Source organism: Clarias gariepinus, chromosome 1 (genome assembly GCF_024256425.1).
Source record: "Clarias gariepinus isolate MV-2021 ecotype Netherlands chromosome 1, CGAR_prim_01v2, whole genome shotgun sequence".
Taxonomy (NCBI): Eukaryota; Metazoa; Chordata; class Actinopteri; order Siluriformes; family Clariidae; genus Clarias; species Clarias gariepinus.
In genome coordinates, this window is record NC_071100.1 from 23,138,441 (window position 1) to 23,154,817 (window position 16,377).

The following is a 16,377-nucleotide window of genomic DNA, read 5'->3' on the forward strand; positions in this document are numbered from 1 at the left end:
GGCTCCCACATTAAGACTACTACCACCACTCAGTCGGGAGGACGAAAGCTATCCCGGTTTTCCTCCGAACCACTTGACGCGAGCCGACCGCATCTTTTCGAACTGCTCGCTCACGCACCGTTAGGGGCGGAGTAACACACTCGGAGGAAAGCGCTAGCCGCTCCTTCCGTGTGCGCGAGCTCACAGACGCCCCTGATTGGCTGTAGAGCCGTGGTTAATGTGGGAGCACAAGTACCTCTCATCCCTCCCCCCTGAGAGAGCTCGGCCAATCAGCTCTCTCTGTGCCTCCGGCTGTGAGAGGAAAACAGCATCACCCGGGGTTCGAACCAGCGATCTCCAGATGATAGGGCGAGCGCTTTACCACTGCGCCACCCGGAGGCCGCCAAACACGGTGTATATTTAACATGAGGTATATAACCCTAGGTATTTTAGCTCTCTATGCTTACCATATACAGTGGTGTGAAAAACTATTTGCTAATCTATCCTGATTTCTTATTCTTTTGCATGTTTGTCAAACTTAAATTTTTTATTTAAATTCGTTAACTATTAGTCAAAGATAACATAATTGAACACAAAATGCAGTTTTTAAATGAAGGTTTACGTTATTATGGGAGAAAAAAAACTCCAAATCTACATGGTCCTGTGTGAAAAAGTGATTGCCCCCCTTGTTAATAAATAACTTAACTGTGGTTTATCACGCCTGAGTTCAATTTCTGTAGTCACCCCCAGGCCTAATTACTGCCACACCTGTTTCAATCAAGAAATCACTTAAATAGGAGCTAACTGACACAGAGAATTGGCCCAAAAGCACCTCAAAAGCTAGACATCATGCCAAGATCCAAAGAAATTCAGGAACAAATGAGAACAAAAGTAATTGAGATCTATCAGTCTGGTAAAGGTTATGAAGCCATTTCTAAAGCTTTGGGACTCCAGCGAACCACAGTGAGAGCCATTATCCACAAATGGCAAAAACATGGAACAGTGGTGAACCTTCCCAGGAGTGGCCGGCCGACCAAAATTACCCCAAGAGCGCAGAGACAACTCATCCGAGAGGCCACAAAAGACCCCAGGACAACATCTAAAGAACTGCAGGCCTAACTTGCCTCAATTAAGGTAAGTGTTCACGACTCCACCATAAGAAAGAGACTGGGCAAAAACGGCCTGCATGGCAGATTTCCAAGGCGCAAACCACTTTTAAGCAAAAAGAACATTAAGGCTTGTCTCAATTTTGCTAAAAAACATCTCAATGATTGCCAACACTTTTGGGAAAATACCTTGTGGTGACCGACGAGACAAAAGTTGAATTTTTTGGAAGGTGCGTGTCCCGTTACATCTGGCGTAAAAGTAACACAAATTTTTAAGAAAAAGAACATCACACCAACAGTAAAATATGGTGGTGGTAGTGTGATGGTCTGGGGTTGTTTTGCTGCTTCAGGACCTGGAAAGCTTGCTGTGATAGATGGAACCATGAATTCTTCTGTCTACCAAAAAATCCTGAAGGAGAATGTCCGCCCATCTGTTCGTCAACTCAAGCTGAAACGATCTTGGGTGCTGCAGCAGGACAATGACCCAAAACACACCAGCAAATCCACCTCTGAATGGCTGAAGAAAAACAAAATTAAGACTTTGGAGTGGCCTAGTCAAAGTCCTGACCTGAATCCTATTGAGATGTTGTGGCATGACCTTAAAAAGGCGGTTCATGCTAGAAAATCCTCAAATAAAGCTAAATTACAACAATTCTGCAAAGATGAGTGGGCCAAAATTTCTCCAGAGCGCTGTAAAAGACTCGTTGCAAGTTATCGCAAACGCTTGATTGCAGTTATTGCTGCTAAGGGTGGCCCAACCAGTTATTAGGTTCAGGGGGCAATTACTTTTTCACACAGGGCCATGTAGGTTTGGATTTTTTTCTCCCTAAAAAATAAAAACCATCATTTAAAAACTGCATTTTGTGTTTACTTGTGTTATCTTGACTAATAGTTAAATGTGTTTAATGATCAGAAACATTTTGTGTGACAAACATGCAAAAGAATAAGAAATCAGGAAGGGGGCAAATACTTTTTCACACCACTGTACATATCAGATGATGTTGCATTTGGGGATCCCTCAAAAAAATACATGAATGAATGTGCAATAATAATGAAGCCAAACCTGTCCTGTAAACAAATACAAGTGAATGATGTAGCTCTGTTTTTTTTCTGGAATAAAAAGCAAGATAATTTTTACATTTCTCAACTGATTTCAATGAGTCATTTTTTATGTTCAGGTGTTTATGATCTACATGTGGTGGAAAATAGTTTTTCCTGCATTTTCTTCTCAAATGCTAGGCTGTTAACGTGTATCAGCTTTAGGCTTATATGAAATTAATTCCTTAATGGAACCATGGTAGACAAACATTTGTCATCATTCTCAAGCATGGATTTGGCTTGGTTTTCCTGGCAATACTTGTGATGTCTCTAACGGCATAAACGTTTGTTTTTTTTTTACATTATGAAAATGTGTTTTTTTTTTCTGTCTACGGCCCCATCACTACAGTTTTTCCTGTGCTTCAGGTCAATGCAGAGCACTTTTACTTTAGTAAATAAAAAAATCTAAATGAGCCTTCTCTATGTACATCATCAAAAATTGCACAGCAAAAAGACATTGGCATCATTCTGGTTTCATTGTTTTAATGGAATTTATAAACAATTAAAATACAATACAGTAAAAATCATATAGAATATTTGAAAGTGTAAAGTGGGATTTGTTAGTACAGTGTAGTACAGCAGTATAATACATATTAGTAGCTTATGAATACATAATACTATGTAATATATTATGATAATAAATATCCAGATTTTAAAGATCTATAGATGAAACTTTTTGGTACTTGACACTTATCATAGATCCCTGAACATGGACACACTGTGTTTTGCAAGCAATGAAATTTGCTTGCAAAACACAGTACCCAGAGTTACTCATTTGTTTACAGTCTTTCTTTCCAGGGCCACTATGGCGGTAACATTTAAATGGTTAAAACCTGAGGTGTGCATAAAGGGGCACGATTAATTTAAGTAAACCTAAGAAGGTGACCCTCACATGATTCCACACTGATAGTTGAGGTGTGTTTGTAACTTTTTAGCTCCACCTTTTCTTTTCTCCCCTTTTCATCCATGGACATTACCGTGGAACCTCGGATTACGACCAAGTGGGCTCGTATTCCAAAACACTCGTAAACCAAATTTAATTTTCCCATAAGAAATAATGTAAATCTTAAATTATTCGTTCTACAGCCCAAAAAAATAAATACATAAAAATAATTAATACAAAATAATAAGTAAAAATAAAACACATTAACCTGCACGTTACCTTTCAAAAAAGTTAAAAATAAATCCCGGCAGATAAGCGTTTCCCTTTGTGCATGCAGGCGCTGTGTATGTGTGTGCGTGAGGCTAGAGTAAGTGGAGACTCTTCCTTTTAGCCCCTCCTGTCTCCCTTTCCTTATCTTACACATTAAAACGTTCTCCTCTCATTTAAACAGACTCACACACTCGGAAAGACTGTTGTTCTCCCCTAAATTATTAAAGCTTCTCCGCTTTTTTTTATGTTGCTCGCGACAGCGTAACAGCTTGTTAATCCATGCTCGTGTAATGATGGGATGGACTAACTCGTCGATGCCTGTTCTATTATTTTCTGCATTGTCAGGTTATATTACAAACTTTCGGGTGGATCCTGCATCAGAACAAAACTCAGGCTCAATATCCTAACTTAAATCTCACATTCGTGTTCACACACACCGGACTGCATTACCCACAATGCATCTCCCGCACTGGACTACACTTCCGTAAACAGAGGTCATAAATCAACGTCTCTCCCCCGCTACACTGTTTTATCTAAAAAAAAAAAAAAAGCTATAAACATCGATAATGACACTTGTGTGAGGGCAAACTAACAGAATCACTGCTGTAAAGTAAAACAAACAAACAAATGACCCAGCACCTTACCTCTGAAAAGATTTGCGACAGAGTTTCGCCGGAGAGCAGAGTGTGTGCCTCTTGCCTTCATTTTTGGTATAGTTAGTTCCTCGGGACCGTAGCCTTCCCAGTCAACCAGGTACTGAGTGCCCCTGCCCCGAGGGTGCGAGTCGAGGATCCGTTGCACGGTGTAGGTGGGACCGCCGTCAATGATTCAGGAAGAAGGAGCAGGGGGGGTGGGTGGAACCATAGGTGAAGTGATGAAGGGTTTTAGTTGTGATGTATGGAATATTGTGTGGATCCGGAGCGCCGCAGGCAGCTGGAGCCGGTAAGTGAAAGGGTTAATCCGTAGGGTGATGCGGTCCGATGAATCTGGGTGAGAGCTTCCGTGATTCTGTGTGTAGATGTAGGTTTTTTGTAGAAAGCCATACCTTGTCACCTACTTTGTACAACCGTCCCGGAGGGTGTCGGCAGCGATGCTGGGCGACGTAGCTGGTGTTGGCACGTTGAATTGCGATGTTTGCTTGATTTCATATCCGCCGACACCTACGGACAAACTGTTGGGCCGATGGTATGTCAATGGTTGAACGTCGCCGGTTCTTGATGGTTGAACATTGAAGGTTGGTAACCATAGCAAGCCTCAAATGGGCTTAGGCTCGTAGCAGAGGAGACGTGGAGATTGTGAGATAGCTCTGCCCATGTGAGGTAGCGGGCCCAGGATCGCTGGCAATCGGAAACAAAACACCTCAGGTAGCGCTCCAGCTGTTGGTTGGTCCATTTCGTCTGACCGTTAGTCTGGGGGTGGTAACCAGATGACAGACTGCTAAAGGAATCGATCAGACGGCAAAAGGCCTTTCAGAACCGGGCGGTGAATTGGGGCCCCCTGTCCAAGACAATGTCCTTTGGGAACCCATGCAAGCGGACTACGTGTTCTAATGTCAGCTTGGCGGTGTTTTTTGCTGATGGGAGTCCGAGGGCCACCAGGTGTACTGCTTTGGAGAACCGGTCAACGATGGTTAAAAGAGTGTTCTTTCCTTCAGAAACCGGCAGGCCCGTAATAAAATCTAGGGCGATGTGCATCCAGGGCCGTCAAGGAACGGGAAGTGGTTGAAGCTCTCCAGGGGTGGGTCGATTGGTGTCTTTGGCCCCGGGCGCACACGGGGCACGCCTGAACGAACTCCTCTGTGTCATTTTTCATGGAGGGCCACCAGAATGCCCGTTTCACAAACAAAAAAGTTCTTCGATTTCCCGGGTGTCCGGCGACGGGCGAGGAGTGCCCACACTGGAGGACCTCTGATCTTAAGGGCTGAGGCACATAGAGTCATCCAGGTGGCGCACCTGCCGGTCTGGCCTCTGCAGACTGAGCCTGGCGGATCCTCGTCTCTAAGTCCCATTGGAGAGGTGCAATGATACGCGAGGTTGGTATGACAGGCACGGGGTCCGCCCGGGGGAAGTCTTTCTCTTGTTGTCGGGATAGGGCGTCGGCCTTGGTGTTTTTAGATCCCAGGCAGTATGACAGATGGAAGTTAAATTGTTCAAAAAACAAAGCCCACCGTGCCTGCCATGCACATCCGACGCGTCCACCTCCCCAACAAATGGTTGGGTGGCATCTGGGTAAAGAAGAATAGGGGCAGTGGTGAAACGGTGGCAAAGTTCTTGAAAAGCAGAAATGGCGGCGGGAGTGAGTTGGAAGGGGTGAGAGGAGGACCTTGTCAGATTGGTCAGTGGTGCTGCAACTGTAATGTAGCCCCGGATAAAGCGACGATAGAGGTTCGCAAACCCGAGAAACCGTTCTGAGAGTCCTGGGTAGGGGCCAATGACGAACAGCTTCCAGTTTCTGCGGGTCCATGGCCACACCCTGGGGCGAGATAACAAAACACAGGAATGTGGTGGAGTGCTTGTAAAAAGCAAATTTTTCCAACTTGCAGTACAGTTGGTGAGTAAGCAATCTCTTGAGAACAGCCCGGACGTGCTGGATATGTTCTTCGGTGGTGCGAGAGTATGTGAGGATATCGTCCAAGTAGATGAACACCCATCGGCCTAGCATGTCTCTCAGGACGTCGTTGATGAATTGCTGGAAGGCCGAGGGTGTGTTATAGAGTCCAAATTGGATGACCAGGCTCTCATAATGTCCGGTTGGAGTAATGAAAGCCGTACTCCACCAATGCCCCTCTCTGATACGCACCAAGATGTAGGTGCTCCGGAGGGCCAACTTTGTGAACACGGTGGCACCAGAGAGGGCGTCCAGGGCTGAGTTTGTGAGCGACAACGGGTGTCGATTCTTTATGGTGATCTTATTTAGCCCCCCAAAGTCGACACATGGGCGAAGTTTGCCTCCTTTCTTCACGAAGAAAAGGCTGCCGGCGACGAGGAAGGCTGTATGGTTCCATGGCAAAGGGCGCTGGCGACGTACTCTTCCATCACCTGCATCTCGGTAGCCGAAAGAGAGTAGAGGTGGCCGCGGGAAGGAACGGAACTGAAGCCGTATCGCCAGGTCGTAAGGGCGATATGGTGGAAGGTGGGTGGCTCTTCTTTTACAAAAGACTTCAGCCAGGTCACGATAGGCGGGTTGAATGTGAATGATGGCGTTGATGCCGACATCGGGGGCCTCGGACTCCTTGGAACACGTCCCAGCCTGAGCCCGTAGGCAAAGTTCAGCGCAGGTCAGCCCCCACTGGAGGATTCGACTTCAGGTCCACGAAATGAGGGGGTCATGCTGCAACATTCAGGGGTATCCAAGGATGATGGGAGGTGACGAGATGGAGGTGAGATGGAGTTGAATCTGTTGTCAACCATCTCTGGTGTCAACCACGGCAGGAGGTGGAGATCCACAGGTCCAGTAGCGGTGGTGCTGAAAGCTGCAGGTGGTCGTGGGGTGGCGTAGAAGAAGGTGGGGGCAGGCGGCAGGGTCCTTGGGGCTGGCTTCGGGAGAGAGAGAAGGCGCTGATCAATCTGGAGAGCGAGCTGGATCAGCCCTTCCAGCGTGGCGGGAAGCTCTCGTCCGGCGAGCTCGTCCTTAATTCGTGAAGTCAGTTCCTGGAAGAAGGATGTCCGGAGTGCCGCATCCCCCCAGGTGGTCTGTACAGCGAGGTTCCGGAATTCAGCTGTATACTGGCTCACGGACGATCCTCCTTGCAATGAGACAAGGAGAGCAATGCGTAGCCGGGCAGTGGAGTATTTGGTGGAATGAAACTCAGCGCTGTCAAAAAGACACTACACTTCCCGTCTGTGCCATCTCATTTATCTGGAGGTGCAAGAAAAACATCAGAAGGGAGGTTGGTTGATGCGGCGCTGCGGCCGCCGCGACGGAAGGCCGGCTAGCCGCGCTGCCAACAGCCGCCCGAAGATCCGCGTTCTCCCGCCGGAGCTCTGCGACCTCAGGCGCAGAGTAGCGACCTCCTCGGTTGGCCTGTTGATAAGCGCGGAATACAACGAGTAGGCAGGATAATTAGGCTATTTGGTCTAAGGACTCTCACAAATGGGGAGCAAGGGAAAGACACAATCTAACCCGCGTCCTATAAACACACACTCAATCTGAAAGCAAACCCAAGAAAGTGAGTACTTACAAATCGGCGAACAAATCCGAAGTGGCATGGGCGACCTCAATGACTGAGCGATGTGCTGCGCCATCTTGTCTCCTTTTATGCTTCCTGGTTCGCGACTGCATTACTTCCAGGTCCTAGTGCCGGTCGTGAACCGAGTGTGCATGACAATTTTAAATAGTCCAAGCTGTTCTAAAGCATCCTAATTCATTGGGAACTGCTGTTTAATTCAACTTGACAGGTTAAAAACATAAGCTCTCTGGTGTTGGTTTGTGGAGAGTCATGGCTAAGACAAAGGAGCTCTCTCTCTCTCTCTCTCTTATATATATATAAGAGAGAGAGAGAGAGAAGCTTTTATACATATATATATATATATATATATATATATATATATATATATATATATATATATACACACACACACACACACACACACACACAAAACCGTTCAAGTTTTTGAACACTTGCAAATTTCTTTTTTTTGTTAGTGATTTATTTTCTATATTCTACAACAATAATAGGGGATTTCAAAACTGTAAAATAACACATATGGGATTAGGTAATTACGTAACAACAAGAAAAACAACAGTTAGTTGTTATTTTAAAACACAGAGGTCAGCCTTTCTGTAATAGTTTTTGTAAGAACAGTATTGTCAAGTGCAAGCATTTGCAAAATCCGTCAAGCACCATAATGAAACTGGCTCTCATAAAGGCCACCCCAGGAGGGCGGGACCAAAACCTACCTCTGCCGCAGACGAGAAGTTCATTTAGAGTTATCAGCCTGAAAAATGACCAATTAACAGCACCTCAGATTAGAGGCGTTATGAAGTCTTTACAGAGTATAAGTAGCAGAAACATCTCAATATCAACTGTTCAAAGGAGATGAATGCATTTTTTGGATGCCTTCAGCATTCCATTACAATGTAGAAAAAATAAAGGAACGATCATGGAGTTAGAAAGTGTTCTAAAACTTTTAAACCATAGTGTGTATATATATATATATATATATATATATGTAAGAGACAAGAAAAAAATACTGTAATTTCATGGTTTTCTGCATGCATTTTCCATAAAATGTGATTTTTGACAAATAGAATGTGCCTAAAATAATAACACAAAATAAATCTGATCTTGTATGTGTTTTTCAAAAACAAACATAAAAACCTCATAGTGCTAGTGGACAAATTATGTGAATCCTGACCTCAAAAAAGCTAACTGGAGTCAGGTGTTAGCATACCTGAATGAAAAATGACTCGAAAGGCACAACAAAGACTCATCAATGAGGTAAAGAAACAACCCCGAATGACCAAAGATTTAAAGGAATCATTGGAACTTGCTAACATCTGTGTGTATGTGTCTACAGCAGGTAAAACATTGACACGTAGCGTGTCCATGGCAGGACATCACAAAAAAGCAGCTGCTTAATAAAAAGAACATTTCTGCACGCCTGAAGTTTGTAAAAGAGAACATTGACACTCCACAGCGATATTGACAAAATATTTTGTGCATTTTTGGAAAAGTAATATTAAATTATTTGGAAAGAACCAAAGACATATCTGACGTAAAAAGGGCACTGCATATCATCATAAAATCCTCACAACCGTAAAAGTATGGTGGAAATGAAGTATCATGATTTGGACCTGCTTTGCTAGGCCAGCTTGTAGTCATAGAGGAGAAGTCCCAAGCGTATCAAAAAATTCTTCAGGATAATATGAGAATATCTGTATGTCAGCTGAACCTCTGTAGAAGCTGAGTGATGCAACAGGAAAATGACCCAAAGTACTAGAGCAAGTCCACAACAGAATGGCTTCAGAAAAAAAAACTTTTGAACTGGCCAAGTCAGAGCAGAGACCTCAACCCAATAGAGATGCTATAGAATGACTTGAAGAGAGCCATACACATGAGATGTCCAAACAATATGATAGAGCTAAAGCTGTTCTGCCAGGAAGAATGGGCTAAAATTCCTCTTAAACGATGCAAATCTGATCCATAGCTATAGGAAGTGTCTGGTTGAGGTTATTGCAGCCAAGGGTCAGTTAACCAGTTATTAATTTCAAGGTTTCACTTACTTTTTTCACTACCATTTTGAATGTTGAATGTGTGTGTTGAAGACATGAAAGGTTAGATTTTTTGTGTTATTTATTTTAGGCACATCATATTTGTCTATACTCTTGACTAATGAAGATCATATCACATTTTATGACAAATCAATGCAGAAAACATGAAATTCCTAAAGGTTCACATACTATTTTTGCCTCTGTCTCGCAAATTTGGGAATGCCAATTAACATAATCTGCATGTCTTTGTAGTGTATTAGGAAACCGGCGCACCCTCAGAAAGCCCACCAAGCACAGGGAGAACAGGCAAGCTCCATCCACACCACAAGATGGGATCTAAATATTCTAGTTTATTAATAGCATAAAGAGACATACTGTAGAAGCCATTAGCCAAGAACTCTGCATCATGCACATCTGCCAGATCAAGACAGCAAGAGTCATCATCTTGTCTGGTGAAATCCAGGGAAAAAAAGAGAGGGAAACGATCTGTAGGAAATTTTGTCATATGTGTAAGGAATGAGAAAGAACTCGCAGAGAACAAAGAGAGAGGGAAACCCGGGAAATGTAACATTGTCTAGGGAAAATGTAAGAAAACACTAACAAAATCTGATCTGCTATGCCTACTTCAATTAGTAGCTGCCTTGTACAGTTTTTACAAGGTACCTTGTAAAACGAAATATAATATGTATAATGAATATTCTAGCTGGGGCGAGAGCTTTTTCTTACAAAGCCCTAAAGTCATGGAACATGTTTACAATTCAAAGTGTTTAAATCTAGACTGATAATGTATTTGTTTAATCAAGCCTTTTGTGATAAAATTTTTTTCCTTATGTAAAGGAAAAAAAAAAACCAGGGGACTCATGGTCAGAATTACTAGAATTACTAGAATACTTTACTCCCCTTGAAGAGAATTTCACTCATCTCTTCTGCAAATTCATACCATTCATACCTATACCATAGGTCGGCAATTAGCGGCCCCCGGGCCACATGTGGCCTGCAAGCGAAAAAATCTGGCCCGTGAGATTGTTTAAACTAGTAAACTAGAGAATGAAAATAAATAAATTATATATTTTTAAAAATCAGACTGACAGTCTCAAAAAAAAAACTCTTTGTTTGGAAACCTCATTTTTCAGAACAGAAATATTTCAATCTATCTAAATTCTTATTTGTTATAACTGGATACGAGGGTGAATAAGCGCATCAGCAAGGTGCAGAGCGAACGCTCAACATGCAAAAACAAATGACGTCTTGTTGTGCTTTGCGAGCACCCAGGGGTCCGTTCTTCGTCTGTCTCTAACTCAGTTAGCTGGATTTGATTGTTGTGGATTTGTCCTGATCTTGGATTGTTTCGTTCTTCGATGCGCTTCTCGCCTTTGCTGTCATAGCAACATATCCGTAAGCTTGAACCTGCTCGGGAGCAGGTTTATTTCATGTAAACAGGATTTAGGCTGCGCTCCTGGTGGGTTATAATTGGTTGAAATGGTGAGGTCACATCTGATTGGTTAAAGAGCACGACTGACGCGGACTGACTCATGTGGGAAAAGAAAAGGATCTTGCATATATCCTTGCATCTTGCACATTTATTTTTCAGGGGTTTGTCATGAATATGCAAATAAATAATTATATATAATAAAAATAAATATTTTATAATGATAAATTATATAAACGAAACTAATTTTATAACAAACAATATAAAAGTATACATGTATTTCAAAAATGTTAATATTTCTATTTTTCATATACAACATATTTATTTTCATATTGCTTATTTTATTTAATTGTCTCATGTAATTTTTAAAGCATTAACCTCTAAATTTATGTTCTAATATAATATTTAATAGCGATTATGTGGGGGGGCAATCCATGGCAGGGGGCATTTCTGCGCATAACACGTGTTACAAAAAAAATGGAGCCGCTCTTTTTCCATTTCGTCAACCAATAGCAGGGCTTGTGATCAGTGAGTAGACAACTCAGTCCAGCCATACTAATCATCAACAACAGGTGTGCTTGAAGAACCAACCTTGCCGGATCGTAATTAGCACGATGATCTCATCTTAGATGTGTCAGTTTATCTCGAATCTCGAGTCTGTCATTTTACGAGCGCCTACCATTCATCCTCCCCTATTAATTCAATAAATTAGCCAATGTTTTGGTTGTGGCCCGCCATGTAATGGCTTGGAAAAAATCTGGCCCGAGGCCAAACCTAATTGCCGACCCCTGTTCTATACCAACACATTTCTCAAACAGATAGTGAAAGAAATAACAGAACTATTGAGTTAATTGAATTAATTATACTAAATCCTATTGAGTATAATTAATTCTTCACTCAGCATTGGGTATGATCCAAAATCTTTTCAATTACAGGCCAATATCAAACTGCCCTTTATATCCAAGATTCTGGAAAAAATAGTAGCGAAGCATCTATGCTCATATCTACATAAAAATAGCATAAATTATGTGTATCAGTCAGGCTTTAGGCCTCATCACAGTACAGAGACAGCACTCGTTAAAGTAGTAAATGACCTCCCTATTGGCCTCTGATCAGGGTTGTGTAACTATGCTTGTATTACTCAACACCATTGATCATAGTATTCTTCTTCACAGATTAGAAAATGTAGTAGAAATTAGGGGAACAGCCCTCTCCTGGCTTAGATCCTATTTGACCGATCATTATCAGTATGTAGATTTAAATGGTGGATTATTCTGCATGTTCTCTAGTGGAGTTTGGTGTTTCATAGGGTTCATTTTTTTTCCCTTTACATGCTTCCTCTGGGCAACATAATCCGTAATAATGTTAAGTTTTTATTGTTATGCTGACAACACATTGTTATAAATCTCAGCAAAACCAGATGGGAAAAACCAGCCTGCTAAAGTTGAGCAATGCGTAAAGGATATAAGAGACTGGATGCTAATTAACTTCCTTCTGCTTAATCCTGATAAGATAGAAGTTCTAGTCATAGGACCGCATACAGCTAGAAGCAAGATTTTAGATCACACCATAACTTTAGATGGGTTTCTGTTCTATCTAGTGCAACAGTAAAAGACCTCGGTGTGATTATAGATTTTAGTCTTTCATTTAAATCTCATGTAGATAATATTACCAGGATAGCATTCTTTCACCTCAGAAATATATTGTCGCTAAACGATGCAGAAATAACTAGTTCATGCTTTTATCACCTCTAGGTTGAACTATTGTAACGTCTTACTGTAAGTTCAACTAGGTGCATAAACAAGCTTCAATTAGTCCAGAATGCAGCAGCAAGAGTCCTCACTAGAACCAGAAGATAGGAGCACATCACACCTACCTTATCTTCACTTCATTGGCTCTCTGTGAAATTTCGCATTGATTTTAAAATACTACTCTTGATATATAAAGCATTAAATGGTCTCGTGCCGTAGTACCTGAGCGAACTGCTAGTGTCTTACGAACCGCCACGCCTACTTCGATCAAAGGATGCAGGCTGCTTGTCAGTACCGCGTATTATGAAAACTATAAAATTGCAGAATTTTCTGCAGGGGGCAGAGCTTTTTCTTACAGCTCTTTTTCTTTTTTTCTGTCTTTTTTAAGTCCCAAAGTTATGGAATAGTCTTCCAAATCGTGTTCGGGACTCAGACACAGCCTCAGTGTTTAAGTCTAGGCTAAAAACCTATTTATTTAATTAAGCATTTTTATAAATAAATTTGCCTTGGGTATAGGAGCAGATCTGGGGGACTCATGGATGTAGAGCATGTTTAGATGCTGTCTTCCCCACTTTCATTGATCACTCAGGTTTGTTGATGGGTGATTGGTTGCTTTAAATCTCAGGGAGCCCTCATGTCTGTGTTTCCTTCTGGCTCTCCCTTTTAGTTATGCTGTTATAGTTAGTCCTGCCAGAGTCTCTGTTTGCACTTTACACTAAACTGCTCTCCCCTCCCCTGTTCTACCCCCCCCCCCCCCCGCCCTCCCCCTCTCTCTGGAGAGAGGGGAGAGAGAGGGGGGAACACATGTCGTTCCTGAGCTGCCAGTGATCCAGACCCCCTCTGCCCTCTGGACCTGTCTGACTTATCATGGTGCCCCGCTTCTGGTTGGAGATCTCATCACATGGATGCCCCGTGTGTCTCTTTGGGATGCGTCCGGTGTCTGGGGACAGTTTCACTCTACCACGAAAACGTTTCTGGCTTCAATGTTGACAGCTGTTTCTCTAAGGACTTGACTTGGCTGCAGTTGCTCGATAGTTCAGGACTGGAATTTCCTACAAGTCTTCCTGAGCCTCCAATAACTACCTGGACTTCATATTAACATCAATTAACATCAACTGTTATAGCTGAACTGGCTGCCACCTAACACACTGTATAAATGCAGATTAATTCCTGCTCTTTGTTTCACCCAAATGAGGATGGATTCCCTGTAGAGTTCGGTTTCTCTTAAGGTTTCTTCCTCCTGCCATCTTGGGGAGTTTATCCTTGCCACTGTTGCCCTCGGCTTGCTTATCAGGGACTATCTGACCATTTTCATTCATGCACACTCACATTCCATACTAACTTAAATAATTCATTTTAATTGTGTAAAGCTGCTTTGCGACAATGACAATTGTTAAAAGCACTATACAAATAAAATTGAATTGAATTGGTGAAAGATTTTGTTGACGAAATTGGACAATTCAGAGAATTTATTAAAGAAAACAAGTACACCCCAGCAGGGTTCCACATGTTGACATAGTACTCTGAATATTTAGGACTTGCGTTTTACCAATGCTAGATTTCTTTTTCAAAAATGGAACTACTACTAACAAACTGAGATCGACAGTGGGCCAAAACAGACTAAATCACCTGTTTATGATGTCCACTGAAAGTTAAATTCTGTTCAAATTGGATTTTGACAGCCACAAGAATTAATTCTCTATCAGTAAGACAAGATAGAAAGCATTCTAAAGGTAGCAATAAATATTCATAATCATGCTGCTGTTGCAATATTGTTGTACTTACTATTTTCATGACTACTTCTATTATTTAAATATTGCAAAGCACACTGTAAAAAAATCCAACTAGATAAATGTTGAATGAAGTAATACTGTATTGGTGGCCCAACTTCTTACAGTGGTATTTGTTGGGACAACAGGTAACCAATGTTCTTTAATACTTTGGAGACCCAGACTGAATAAATGTAAAAAATCAAGTTGAGTCAGTAATTTATCTTCATTGAGGTGCAATCACGTGATTTATAAAACCCTGCCGCCTTCCCATTACCAGACTGACGGTATCAGACTGCACTAAAGACGTGAGGATGTCCGTTTTGTGGACTCTCTATTATTTTGGTGAGCACTTATTAAGTATTTAATTATTATAATTTTTACATATAAAATATGTTTTAGTTAGCCTACAGGTATTTAAGACAATAAACGTTGTATATGTGAGGCTGGTGTTTTCTGCTTATTGTTATACTGAGGCACCCTGACATTACTGAGGTGAGCTTAGCTAACGTTAGGTACACTGAACAGGAGTTAGAGAGCTAAACATTTATAACCGTATCTTTTTCCCCACTTTGCCCTGAAGTGCCCTTAAGTGAAGCTAAAGTAAGAGGAAAGGAGGAATCAGCCTTTCTCCTTTTCTCGTCTTACACAGTAACACTTTCCCCTCTCTTACTCGAGTGTAACATACACACACATTAATGGAAGGACTGTTTTATCGTAAAAATTTGCAAGAAACATCGCTAACAACTCTCGCATGAGCGCACGCTAACAGAATCACTGCTGTAAATTAAAAATAAAAAACAAATTAACTTCTACTTTACCTTTAAAAAGAATCTCGACAGAGGAGTGTTTCTGTATGGAGTCTGTGTGTGTGTGTGTGTGTGTGTGTGTGTGTGTGTAAAGGCGAGAGAAGGGGTCTGTGTGTTTGAAGGGGCACGGTGTCAAATTACGCGTTACACATAATGGCATGCTAACCCAGGGAGAGAAAGAAAAGGGATCTTTAACCTCTCTAATGAGACTTTCTTTTGCTTTAAATGGGCGCACACTTGTGTTATAATAAACAGTACATGAACGCTGCACACATACAAACACAAAATAAAATATGTTTTACACGCACATAGGTGGGCACAGTGTTATAGTAAACAGTACACACGTGCACAGATGTTGCTTATACCATTAAGAGACGCATATTAAGACCAAGCAGGGGAGACGATTACCCACAGTTGTGATCACGTGACGCTCGGCGTCAAAACAAAAAGCGCATGTGTAAGACATGATACTCTGTACTCGTAAACCAAGTCTTGCTCGTTTTTAAAGTCAAATTTCTTACAAATCTTTGCTCGTCTTGCGGAACACTCACAAACCACGTTACTCGCAATTTGAGGTGCCACTGTATTTGAATTGAGTTGAGTCAACTTAAGATTTTGAACTAGGTACACAATTTGTCAACTTAACAGCAAGGTGAAATATTTTGTTTGGCCAGCAAATTTCTATTAAAATTAAGTAAACTTAAAAACGCTGTGCAACTCACTATACTTTTTTCCGTTATGCCTGTCTTTTTTTTTTTTTACAGTGCAGTTCTATTTGTGTCTTTGTAAGGATGCTGTTATTTTGCCTAATAGGGTGGTCTGTACTGTTGTTGCACCTGTTGGTTTGGAAAGTTAAAAATTGATAACTGTCTAGAAGATGGACTGTGAATTGCTTTTTTTTCCTGTAGCTCTGTCGTAAAGGTTGTCTCAATGTGTGTTTAAGCTAATGTGCTCTGAATGTGCCCAGGCCAATTGCACATGGCACTAAGTTACTTGTACCACCTTAATCCAACACTTATAGTTTTATGGTGAACTGGTATGTTGTAATGTTACTAATAGTTTTAAAACTG